Raw genomic sequence first — 14396 nt, 5'->3', positions numbered from 1 at the left:
TAGAATTCCAGAAAAGGGCTCCTAGAAGATTTTAGGCTCCTAGAAGATTTTATTCATTCTATTCTTTATGTTTAAATCACTAATTGCCTTTAAACCATGCTATATATTTTCTCTCAAATACATATACTCTCAAATACCTAGCCTGCTACTTGTCAAGTACGGTCAGTTTCATTAATTCAAAGGTGACTTTCTAAATGCAACTCCAATTCAGAAACTCCCTTTTATGTTTTCGTTATACTTAATGGGGATTTTAAACTCCACCTTTTAATTTTTAGGTTAATTGTAACCCAGAGGACACTAGTTACCTTTTGACACTCCCCCAAATTACTTGTTAACTGGAAGACATATACTCAAACTGAAGTCAAGAGGGTCAGAAGGAACAGCAGTGCCTTCGGGACAAGGAGGGTAGGAAAGGTTTCAAGCAAAGCCACTTAGCAAAACCATTTAGCTAGAGGGCATTGCGCCAATTTCAAAGGCAAAGAAAGTCCCTGAGAATTTCTGCATTCTTTCTCATAGCATAAAATATATTCTGCAATCAAGATTTACTTCAGGGGTTTTGAGTCATTTTTTCTTTTTTTTTCTTTTTGAGTAGACTGAGCCTCTCAGAGTAAAACAATGCAGATAGTTCCAGATATGACAAAACACCTGTTATGACCCTTCCTGAACTTTAGAAATCCATTTAAATTATATTCAGTTATTCTCTTTGATAATAATAGTAAAGGTTTTCAAGATTCAAAACAGCAATCTACCGTATCACACATTCTTAGCTATATGCATGTATGTAGCTGGGCCGAGTCGCAGCGCTGCTGGACATAGAGCTGTAGCGGCAGTGCACGCAGTGGCACATCCACTGTGGGCTGCTGTCAGCCAACCACCGGGTGACCTGGGACTCGGTACAGGTGTTTGACCTGGCACAGAGCCTCAAGGGTAGGGTCCTGCTCTGGCAGCTGCTCAACAACCTCCGGGCGCACTCCAGCAACCTCAAGGAGATCAACTGAGGCCGCAGATGTGCCAGGTGCTGCCCAGAGATGCAGGCAGGTGCGTGTTTGTCAGTGTGCAGATTATTACAACGTGCCAGTCAACCAAAAGCTTACATTCTGCGAACTGGGGACACCTGTAAAGGGGATTAGAGGCCGCCGCAAAAGCCTCCATCCCTCTCGGAAACGCTGGCAAGCTACTGAGAGTATCCTGCCCACACGGCAGAGCCTGGCAAGCTACCCGTGGCGTACTCGATATACCAAAAACAGTAACAACGACGGTCCTCATTCCCCTGATCCTGAAAATGCCCTCAATAAGCCATCGGGCTACACTAGCGTGAGACAGGACAAATAGAGCCATTACTTGTGCCTGCTCAAGCAAATCGATGAACAATGGGATGACTGTGATACGGTGATATAGTGATATGAATATTGAATACAATTCAAACACATCATACAATGTTACAAATGCTATAGGTGAAACTACTATCCTTCAACCATAATTGCAGATATTGTGGTTGTATATGATAGAGGGAAGCAGTGATGAAAATGTTATAAAATTGAGTATTGTGACATGTGTGCATGTGTGTTACATACTGAAAAACAACAGTTGGCTCATTTAAGGGGCAAATTATGACATGTTAATTATATATATATACATATACGTACATATATATTTAAGTAGGAAATTCTACAGCCATGCTTGGAGAGCCCATGCACCACCCCTAACAATGCCTGGCCTAATCGTATGGTCAAATAGTGTGATGTTTGGTTCTGCCCACATGGTGCTTTTCAAAGCAATTGGTACTGGGGGGCAACAATCAGGCAGTGCTACCGGTATCTCCTGAATATATTTTAACGAAGCTATTATTTAAAACATGGATGTGGGAAGAATGTGCTGTGATGATTGAGAGATGGTTTTCTAATGTCTCAATTCATATTGCTGGACTTTTTTTAGCCTTTGTGACCAAGGGCCAACCACAAAGTAACTTAAATACCATTAAAAAACTTCAACTTTCACATCCATAAAATGGAAAAAATAATACAGTAAAAATTAATAACAGAAAATTGTTAGAAGCATTTAACATGATCTATGTGGAAAGGTACTTAGCCTAATGTCTGAATTCCAGTAAGTACTCAATGTTTATTATTAAATAGTTCTAAAAATAATCAAGTTTGAGCTCTAATTCTTATATTATAAATTGTTCTCATTTAAAGAGCATAATTTGGTGCTTTTCAGCATAATCACATAATTGTGCTGCTATCAATAACCACTATCACCCCAAATAAATGCCATAACCATTAGCACGTACTCCCCAATCCCCAGTTCCCAGAAGTAACCACTATTCTATATAGATTTGGTCATTCTGCAAAATCCCTATAAATAAAATCACATGATATTTAATCTTATGTATGTATTTTTATATAAAAGACTTCCAAGGTTAACCATTTGGAGCATGTGTGAAAATATTATTCTTGATATCTGGACAATATTTCATTGGAAAACATATATAATATTTTGTTTCTTCCATTAACTAAATAACATAGATTTTTATGGATTATGTGTAATGTTTTTATAAACACTTGAGTAAAATGTGCATATGTCTCTATATATACCTATAAATAGAATTGATGACCATATGTTTAAGTTTTTTGTGTGATGAACCACCAATCCATTTTCCACAGTGATCTATCATCACATATTCTCAACAGAGATGCATGAGAGTTTCTATTTCTCCATAATGACATATGTCACTGGCTTTTTTATGAAGCAATCCTGGTGGTCATGACACAGTATGTCCTTATAGTTTTGATTTGTATTCCCCTGATAACTATTGAAGTTGATCATTTCTTCACTATACATATTGACTATTTGTTTATCTTTATAAAAAAAAGTCTATTCACATATTTTGTTCATTTCCTTCTAGCTTTGATGGGATGAGATTGATGGAGAAAAAATATATACATACATAAGGTTAAGTAAACCACTAATATTAAAGGCATACAGCATATTTTTAAAGGTGTACCATGTAATTATTTAAAATAAGTTGTGAAATGCTTACACATCAAGCTAATATTTTCTCTCATCCTATGGACTATCATAACATTTTACTGATGATGTTTTCCTCTTCCATTTTCTATCTCCTTTTCCTTTATCATCATCATTATTAATAACTATAGGAAGACTTTAAATACTCATTAGATATACTGATGCAATCACATCTCCATTCATGTTTCCCTATAATTTCTAGATGATTTTGATGTAAGTAACGCAGGCTTATTACTCCAGAACTTGACAGCTGTAAAAGTACAGAATCTTAGAAGTGACAGCAGAAATAGTATCAAATATCAGCCAGAAATCGAGGTCTCAGGGGACATTTAATGTGCTATTGAAAATAACCAGTGAAGCTAACAAAACATGTTCAGGGAGACATATCAAAATCACAGAAAATCTGGAAATCTCAAATGGTTAAGTAGGAATTTTGCCAAATGGCTTCTCAAATAGTTGTTTTCTGCATTGCATTACTATTTATCATTACATAAATTAAAATAAATGCAGAAACAGGAACATAAAATTAAAATGAAATGCTACCCTTTCAATTAACCAAGTAATTGGACTCAGTGGACATTTTAATGCATTCGGTTTTACCCAGATTCTTGTTCTGGAGAGAATAAAACCCAAATCACCACACATCTTGCTTGCCTTCCTGAAGAAACACCTCAACTCTTAATTTAGTGCAAGTTGAACATTATCTAAATATAACTTGATTTCTCACATCCTTTAAAGACAATAATAATTATATGAAAGGAAGTTTGAATACTAAGATTGTCAAAATATTAAAAACTGCAATTCAATACCTGGAACCTACAAATAGAATAGGATAAACACAATTTTCATTTCCCTCCTCATCAACATCCAATTCACCATTTCTGAGCTAAATACAAAATTTCCAATATAAAACAAAAGCAAAGAAACGGCGGTTTGCCTAATCATTTAGCAAAAATGGTACAACTATTATTTTTAAAAATCAGGAAATATGTAGACATAATAGTTATTAATATCGTGATTTTAAAACAATAGGTGACTTTGAAGATACTGCAACAACTGAAAATTTACTATGCTCTAACTTAATTCAGATTAAACAAAAGGATGACCCCCCAATAAAATACTTAACCTAAGACTGACCAAGACCTTTAACCAAGAAAATGGTTACTGGATTAAATCAGTTATTTCCCAGTCTTTCCAGTTGCCTCTACTGCAGAATAAAGGAGCAGACACATACCGGTAGTGACAGCAGGTTAGGACTTAGCTGGCCAGCACTGCCATCCATTCCTGTTCAAACAAAATATCTTTTCTTTGTCCTGCTATATAAGCCTGAATTCTATGTATAAATACTATTAGACACTTAAATGATGTTCTTGTCCCAAGCAATGTTCTTAATGCTTTTTATTTTTATGCATTAACTACCTTATTCTTCACTAATAAAACCTATTAAGGGGTGATGTTTTGATTCCCACTATTCAGAAGAATGTACTGAGACAGAGAAATTCACTAACCTGCCCAACTTCCCATAGCTAGTGAATAAAAGATACAGAATTTGGATTTAGGCAGTCTGAATCCATTGTCAATTTTCTTAACCACTATGATATATAAACTTTCTGTTGCTTAAAAATATAAGGTAAGAGTCTGAACAATTTAGAATATGTGAGCTCTAGGAGCCTTTTTAGCTTTAAAAATTCCATAAATACTCAATGAAACTATGATCAGAATTTAGTCACAGGGTAGGTCCAAGTGTCAAAATAAAATATAGGAATTCTCCTATACATGTGTAGGTACAATACTGCGGAACAAAAAATAACATTTCAGAAGGATAAACATAATGGATCCCAAATTTAGAATTATTCTTAAAATATATTGCACATTTGCATTGGATCCTTACGTAGCAGTATAAATAGAAACATTTGGATTAAGTAAATAGTGTCACAGAGGTTGGTGTCTCAAGAAAAAGATGTCTCTGCTAGACAAATGTGTATATCACATTATCCTAAAACTATATTAGATCCATAGTGTAACCATGAGCTAAAAATAATATGGTTTCTGGGTCCTATCTTATAACTACTTATGGAGTTTTAAACCTCTGGCTCCATTTTCTGGATTGAGGTGGGTAGTATCCCTCCCTGGATCCCAACTCCTTTTTTAAAAAATGAAGTGAGATAGTTTTTATTCAATAAAAATGAAACTTACTGAGAAAGATGTGAGGGTAGCAAAAAAGAGGGATGATATGTTCAAGAGGGAATATGGGCTTCTTCAGAGTCGAAAGAGCGGAGACATAGAGACAAGTGTTGCTAGTGGCTCAGTTAAGTAGGGAGCAATGTTAGTAGCATCATGAAAAGGGTCCACCTCTCTGCTCAGATGGATTGAGCCATCTGAGCCAGCAGTGCTTGGGGAAATGCCTGGCTTAGGTCCGGTGGACAAAGTCTGCTATGAGTTGCTGCATGGAATGGACACTCATGCCCTACCAGCCCCTTGAGGCAGCTGTCAAGCTGTGGCTGAATTCCACTTGTCCCGCATGGCATGAGGAATGATCCCTGCCACGCGAGTTCTCAGAAAGCCATGGACCCAGGCTGGAGTGAGGAAGTGCTGTTTGCAGGAAAGGAAAGTCAGTTCAAACCTTGAAACAGGTGTTCTGAATCTGATGCCTTTCCTTCACAGAAAAGAATTTCAGGAGAAATTTTCTGTGAAACAGTGAAGCAAGGTAGTTTATATTGAATAGAAATATGTGAGAGAAGAGAAAGAGGGAGAAACACGTTCAGGAGGAAACCCAAGCTTTTTCCAGAGAGGAAATAAGCAAGCAAAAATAAGTAGAGACAAGGAGGCAAAATGTGTGTTCAAGGGAGTACATAGTCCTGAAGAACAAACCTGGATCCACACTCTTAAGGGGCCATGATCTGACTTTCACCAAGACACTCCTCTGAAAATAATAAAAATTTTGAGAAACCAGAGATCCATGTTTATACACTGGCTTCTCTTTCTCTCCATACAGTTCTTACTATATTCCACAATTCCCTCCTCAAATGGTTTGCATAGACTTGTTCCAGCACCCACTAATAAGATCCTTCTTGCTATCTTCTGAAAGGTGTTTCCAAGCCTTAACTGTAGCATCCTAAAAATTCCTAACATTACATAACATCCCTAGAACATTTCTTTACATACTTTATTTCTAACTCTCTGACACCAGTGACTCAAAACTTATCTTAAAAATTAAATCCTATTCACAATTAAAGTATCATAGCTTTGGAAAGGATTTTCCTGATCATTTCAAGATATGTTAGGAATCATTCTCAATGCTTTTCTAGCACAGTATCATAAACAAATACATTATGTTTATTGACTGTTTTATGGAATAAAGTTTATATAATTAAAATTGCAAATGTCAATGAGAGGAATGTATAGATTGATTCTGTTTTAACTGATGTTTTGTTCATTTCACTATACAAGTATGTATTCACCAGTCCCAAAACATTTAATGTCCATAATCTATCAAGTTCTTCTAACTGTGAACTAATTAATACTTCATTAAATATGATATCACACAGGTAGCAAGATTCTAACTTAACTTGAAATCCCGACTTAAATATGAATATTTAAATTATTCCTATATAAAATGAGTACCTCTTTAGTAAAAGATGGCAAATATATATGATGAAGAGAAGCCAGAGCTTGGTTCTCTTCTTAAGGATTCCGAATCGGATCACTCCCAAACGTCTTCAGTTACTTTTATAATAATAATACTTAAATCAAAAAGGTACTTATACATATAATTGATAAAAGATTATATAATTAATTTTAAATATAAAAGAATATAAATATTAGACTAAAATTGCATTAACTTTCCCTGGCTTCTCTATTATATAAAGATTGGAATAATATTTTTTCATTCTATATCCATAGCTTATACATAAGTATGTTGAAAGGTTACATTGACTAAATTTGGGTTTCTTTTGTACATTTTTTTTTGGTGGAGTCAGAGGGGGCATATCCAGTAGTACTCAGGGATTACTCCTGACTCTGTACTCAGAGATCAAGTTCAGGCTTGGGAGACTATATAGGGTGCAGCAAATTGAACCCAGATGGTCATGAAAGATTAGCGCCCTACTGGCTGTAATATCTTTCTCACCCCAAGGAACTACTATTTTCACTTCCTTTGCACTGATTAATTCTTTACTTCCTCCCACTTTTCAGCTTAAATATCATTTACTTAGGGACACCCTACTAGTCCACCAAACTGTAATAAAGGCCTCCTACTATATTTTCTAATTGCATTGATGAATATCCTTCAACATACTTGTCACATTTTAAATTATGCTGCAATTTCTTCTCTATGTCAACTTTAAATTCTATAAAGATAGATATTGGATGTTTTCTTCCCAAATGCCCAGGGTCTTGCATAATAATAACATACAGTAGGTGCTCAAGAAATATTTTTAAATTAGAATAGCTAATTTTCTTATCCATTCTGTTCATCTTTTTGTCATAGCCTTTCTACTGTACATTTCTGAATATACTGTGGCACTGAATCAAGATAAAGGTAATATCATTTTTCCATATCTACCACAAATAGCAGGCACATGATAGACACATATTTCTTAACATACAGACATCTGACATGCTGCTTATGCTTTTAGTCAAGTTATTAAGTTTTAACCTTTATTTTTATTTAAATAAGTTTTTAATTAAAGAATTAAAAACTTTTATTTAATAATTTTTAATTTAATTTAATTTTCTCTTTGTAATAGTGAGAGCTACTCTAGTAGTAATAGTGAGAGTCTCTTGCCCACATGCATGGCTGTCTTCCCTGGGGCCCCTCGGAGGGGATGGGCTCCAGCTTCCCTCCCCACCCCGAGCAGAGGTCCCGGTGGCCAAAGACCACCGGAACCTAGCCATAGCTATGCTCAAGGCCTCTTTTCACAGGTTCAGACAAGCCTCACGCATGAAGGTACCGGCAGAGGAACCCAGTTGTGTGTAATCCCATCAATGGCCAATATCCAGAGACTTAAAAGCAAGCTCCCAGATATCTTATAACCTATTTCTCCCTCTGGGAGAAACTAGCAAGCTACTGAGAGTTTCCTGCCCACATGGGACAGCCTCACAAGCTTCCCATAGTGTATTCATATGCCAAAGCCAGTAGCAAGCTGGATCTCATTCCTCTGACCCTGAAAGAGCCTCCAATGCGGCATCGTTGGGAAGGCCGAGTCAAGAGAGGCTTCTAAAATCTCAGGGATAGGACGAATGGAGAGGTTACTGAGACTGCTCGAGAAATTCGACGATCAATGGGATTTCGTGATTGTCATTCGTGATTTGTAATAGTACAATGTTATTATTTTACACACGTGTCAGATAATCACACTCATTTATATAGTGTGAAGGAATCTACAGGCTCTTTTTTTCTTTAGAAAAGTACTGACTTTTAACAATGAACTGAAAGTCAATTTAAGAGTCAATTTAGGTTTAACCAAAAATGTGATTAAAATGACAGTCTTCCAAAGCAAATATTACCTACTATTTAAAAGACATATTTGTCTGTAAATCTATATAATAAAGTCAAAGCTTCAGAAGTGCACTCAGCTGAAATGAATTTTATAAATGGACAACTAATTTGTCTGATTTTTTCTGCAAAGACTGAATATCTTAACATTTAAGTAGAAAAAGACAGAAACCAGTGACAAAAGGACAGAAAGGAGAAAGGAGAAATAAGTTTTTGTCAAAAGTCAGGTACTTTTGTTTCTTGGTTCAGTGGTAGCTCTTCATGTTTTAAAGTGAGTCCAATTTTAAGACTTCAGTTTGACAGAGAAGATAACAGAGAATGGAAAGGAGACATGTGGAGGAAGGGAGGGTAACATTTTTCTATGCAAAGACTTGGCATGAACAATACAAGGGAAATATGAAGGGAAAATGTGAGTGTTAAGTGGCAAATGAAATTATTGTGTTTAAGGAAAGTATAATATGTATGTCATGCTGGACAGATAGAAAATGTAGTACCATAAAAAGCATGTGATCTGCAAGTATTTGTAAGGTTTGAATAAAATATAGTCATTTTCTTATCCAATATTTGTCACTTAAAATTTTAAAATAAATTTTGTTTCCAAGAAACTAAAAAAATATATCAAATGCACCATGCAACCCATACAAGGAAATTATATATTAATAATTATGATCCTAGCTGCCATTTATTGACTATTCACAAAGATAGACATACTTATAGGCATAAATTATAAATATCATTCAAATTCTGTCAGGTAGTTATTATGATCTCAGTTTTACAAAGAAAAACACAGGCTTATAGAATTTAGATAACTTGCACCAGATTTTGAAGTTAGTAGGTAAAAGGCAGGGTTTTGAACTAAGGTTAGGTTTTCTATTTATGTTTTAAATGAAGGATGATTGAGATCATCATTGATGATAGTCTATAAATCAGTGTCATGAAGAGAATTCTATCCCAGCACCTTTATGCTTTATATTATCTATGTATATAAGTATATATGCATACATAGTCTTTATATCGCAAATGATTATTACAGCGACTAGTAGTTAGGAAGTACTCAATGCAAGCCTTTTGAAAGAAGGAATGCCATTTTATCAACACAAATTAAAAAAAAAACAATTTTAAAGAACATCTATCCACAATCACTGATGCAGTTGTAAGTAGTCATCTTCCCAAAAAGAACAGACCAATAAAAAGAAACACAGAAACCCTGTTTGACAAGAATTTAAGGTTGTCTGATAAAGAGCCTTATTTCGACTGGGGCAATTATATACACATCCAAAAGTTAGTTGAATTAGAGTTACTCAGCATACATCATTTGAAACATTGTTGAGGAAAATATGCAGTTAAATTAGAGCACTCTTCATTTTAGATGCCAGGGCTCTCAATAGGAATAATGAAAATAACACTGGCTTTCTCCTAACTACTCTATATCATGTCTAGTAAGAAGTATTACATCTTGCAAATTATGAAAATAATTTCTCTCATTCTGTACACTTAGTAATCCCAATGTTTCACCACTTCTTTTCTTTTATCATTTACACGTGTTAGAGAATAAACACTATGCCAATTTTTTTACCTAAACTCAGCAAAATTACACAAATTACCATAATTATTCCTGTGCTATTCATTAATTTAAATATCAGTTTCTAAACTGTCCAGAGTAAAAAAGAATAGATCTGTCCTTTAGCGATGAATTCCTGATCATTAGGACAGGATAATGACTTCATTAGTTGACAGCATTTGAAGAGAAATTTTCAAAGTTATCTATGTGAATAATGATAGAGAATGTCATAAAATATATATCTTGCTTTACAGAAGAGAAAAAAATTTAGAAAAGAATTTAAGCTGAATTTAAGCATCAGTTCCAGAAACAGTCTGTAATCAGATATTTTGTTTCTTTGGTTTGGGGGCTACACCCAGAAGTACTCTGGGCTTACTCCTGATTCTGAGCTCAAAAAAAATTCCTGACAGTGCTTGGGGGATCATATGGGGTGACTAGGATCAAACCTGGGTCAACAATATGCAAGGCAATTGCCCTTCCCGCAGTATCTCTCTCCTAACCCTTTTAAAAGCTTTGGTTTTTCATTTTTGCTTGTAATCAAATGATTTTTCAAAAATAGATTTTGCTTTTAAAAAAGGAAGAGCCATTGTACAATAGGCAAATTCCAAATCCTGTGGCACTTCCTTACTCTGAAGTTGCCTTTCAGTATATCTGAAATTCTCTCATAAGCAGAAGTCTGTTAGGAATCTACCACATTGCTCCTTTAGAATGATGCTTTTGTTTCTTAGACTCTTAAAGAGGGAAACCAAGGAAAACTTTGTAACTAGAATAGCAAAAACTTGAGGTCTAAAGAACAAACAAAGCATAATTAACACAACCAAATGAGCCTTGATTCCTTCACTGATTCTCTCATTGTGAATGTCATAAACATACAATCAATGCTTTTATTGCTGAAAATATTTTTAGAATTCCTCATTGGTAATTGTCTTATGGTTTATTAGCTGCTTATAATGCCAACTTTAGGGGCTGGAGAGACAGCACAGGGGTAAAGCACTTGCCTTGCAAACAGCTCAGCCTGGTTTGATCCCAGCACTGCATGCACTGTAGCCCTGTTGTTCATCGATTTGCTCAAGCGGGCACCAGTAACGTCTCCATTGTGAGACTTCTTGTTACTGTTTTTGGCATATTGAATATGCCACAGGGAGCTTGCCAGGCTCTGCTGCGCAGGCAGATACTATTGGTAGCTTGCAGGGCTCTCCAAGAGAGATGGAGGAATTGAACTCAGATCAGCAGCCGCATGCAAGGCAAACACGCTACCTGCTGTGTTATTGCTCCAGTCCACTGCATATTGTCCCCAAATTCCATCTGAGTGATCCTTGAGCACAGAGCCAGGAGTAAGTCCTAAGTACAACTGGGTATGTATTAAGCCCCCTTGTTCCAAATACCCTCTTTACTATCCTAGAGATTTTTTTTGGGGGGGAGGCACAGATTGTGGTGTTCAGGGCATCCTCCTAGCTCTAAGTTCAGGGATCACTTCTGGCGGTGGTTGGGTCCAGCAAGTGCCTGTCCTGCTATATTATTGCACCACTCCCAACAACAAAACTTGAAATCAAAGGCCACATTATATATTTTAATGACAGAAACAACTTTAGTTGATGTACACCTCCCTTCCCCTTTGTAGTTGCAATGACTGGAGAGGGGTTGGAGATACAGAACAGCAAGCAGGGTACTTGCCTTGCACTCAGCAAAGCAAGGTTAGATCCCTGGCACCCCATATGTTCTCCTGAGCACATTCATGAGTGATCCATAAGCAGAGAGGCAGGAGTCAGTCCTGAACACTACCAGGTGTGGATCAAAAACAAACAACAAAAATGACTGTAAAATTGCTCTTCTCTGTAGAGTGTTCAAACACTTGGTTGTGACATTCACTGTGAGTAACCCACTTTAGTTGCACACACTTGGTTGCTATGTGCCAGAGATGGTAAAGTTCTGGTAGCAGCAGGTATCCCAATGGCAATGCTGCCAGGATCATACTAGAAATGTGGGGTGTTCCAGGGACTGATTAAATTTATAGCCTGAAATTTATAAGGAAGGCACTTATACTCTGCCAAATCCCTGGGTCCATATTACATTTTCTGAACACCTGTGTTCAACAGACTTGACTCCAAATAACAAATAGAAATCCCCAGATATCAGAAGAAGACAAATCTAGCAGTGAGAAAATCTCCTGACAATGTTCAATTCTGGCAATAGCTAGTGACCCCTAAGATAATTTGAACAATGACAGCACTGGAATCAATGAATAGACAGATCTTTTTTCACCCTAAGAGTGTCACACTTAGGGGCTGGAGTGATAGCACAGCAGGTAGGGCATTTGCCTTGCACGCAGCCGACCTGGGTTCGATTCTCAGCATCCCATATGGTCCTGTGAGCACCACCAGGAGTGATTCCTGAGTGCAAAGCCAGGAGTAACCCCGGAGCAACACCGGGTGTGACCCAAAAAGAAAAAGAAAGTGTCACACTTATATGCATGCACATATTCTTTCAAGATAATATATATATATATATATATATATATTTTGCTTTTTGAGTCACACCTGGCTCTGCACAGGGGTTACTCCTGGCTCTGCACTCAGGAATTACCCCGGGCCGTGCTCAGGTGACCATATGGGATGCTGGGATTTGAACCCGGGTCGGCCGCATGCAAGGCAAACGCCCTACCCGCTGTGCTATCTCTCCAGCCCCTCAAGATAATATATTGCACACGCAAACCTATACCCATTTTCATCCAAAATATTATAAAGAAAATCTTCTGGAGATGAGAATTGAGAATTGGGGTAGGTAGAAAGTAAAGATGGAAGGAAGGAAGGAAGGAAGGAAGGAAGGAAGGAAGGAAGGAAGGAAGGAAGGAAGGAAGGAAGGAAGGAAGGAAGGAAGGAAGGAAGGAAGGAAGGAAGGAAGGAAGGAAGGAAGGATGCCAAACTAAAATAAAAATAAGAGAGAAAGATAAAAGAGAGATACAAGGGGTGAGGAAAGTAAGGGAAAAAGAAAAGTCCTAATAGCAATTCCTATTTTTAGGGCTTTCATGTTTCTGATTTATTTTATAATTTATTCCATTTACTTGCCTTAATGCACTATGTTAAAATAATGTAAAATCTCTTCAGTGGCACATGATATGGGAATAATACAGTTATATTAATAAATAATGTAAACACTGTGGCAGTGGTTAAATTGAGTGAAGTGAGAATGAGCTGGCCAGGGAAAAGAAGACCTGAAATATGTTCAGTATTATCATGGTTTTTTACTGATAAATCTGTGAAAAATTAAAAGTATACAACAAATATATAATTGCCAAAATTTAAAATTCAGGATAAGAATTAAACTATGTCTGATACACATGAAGATAAAGGTATACGAATTTAGTTTATTCCACAGGAGACTTCAGGGCCTCATAAAAAATAAAGAATCACATAAAAGTGTAGTTTTAATTTGAAGTATATTTTCCATGTACATTCTAATCTATTTTAGAACAAAAAATAAACAATTTTAATTTAAAAGTTTCCAACCAAAAGTACCAGAAGCACAAAATTAAGACAAATGAAAAAGTGCTGAATCTTAGCAGCTTTGGCAGCAAACAAAAAACTTATTTTCTTTATGCTCAAGTGTTCTTACAAATCAATAATAAAAAGACTATTAACCTAATATAGATGTCTACAAAGCTGACAGAAGACTCACAGGAAAAAATAACAAAAGACAATATGTTTAACATCATTCACAATTTTATAACATTTTAAAAATAAAAATGATACTATTTTAGTCATCATAACAACAGATGAATAAGTTTGGTTATATTGAGTGTTAGTGTGGAGAAATAGAATCTCTGAACCGCTGTCAGTATAAGTCTAAATTGGTCTAATTTTCAGAAGACAATGCTGAATTCAGTATCAGCATTGTCTTATTCATTCATTCCTGACAGGTCCCAATGAGGAGGGCCATATGGGGTGCTGGAGATCAAGCCTCGGTCTATCATATGCAAGGCAAGTGCCCTTTCTGTTGGACATTCCCTCCAAATGCAAGTTCTATTAGAATAGACTATGTAATGCCTTCATTTTTATATGGTACATATATTTTGGACTATTTTTGTGGATATATATGAAAGAATGCATGTGCAGTATGTTTTGCTTATTCTTCACAACAGTGCCATATTATTTTATATTTTCAATACTGCTACACATTGCCAATCTTCAGAGTGCCAAGATCACTCCACCATTAAATCATAGTCCAAGTCCCCATGTCTCCCCGGCATCTTTGGGTTGTAATTCTATTGCCCATACATCAGGATTTTTTTCCCACTGGGGGACAAACTAATTC

The 14396-nt window shown here is 36.2% G+C and overlaps 1 protein-coding gene across 1 annotated transcript in view; it reads right to left on the bottom strand.

Annotated features, from left to right (window-relative positions):
- TENM1 (teneurin transmembrane protein 1) overlaps positions 1-14396 on the bottom strand; it is a 1051200-nt gene that overhangs the window by 854833 nt on the left and 181971 nt on the right. The gene's annotated exons all lie outside the window — the stretch shown is intronic.

The sequence above is a fragment of the Sorex araneus genome, chromosome X (genome assembly GCF_027595985.1).
Source record: "Sorex araneus isolate mSorAra2 chromosome X, mSorAra2.pri, whole genome shotgun sequence".
In the NCBI taxonomy this organism is placed as follows: domain Eukaryota; kingdom Metazoa; phylum Chordata; class Mammalia; order Eulipotyphla; family Soricidae; genus Sorex; species Sorex araneus.
The sequence above is the reverse complement of the archived record's forward strand: the minus strand, read 5'-3'. Positions and strand labels throughout refer to the sequence as shown.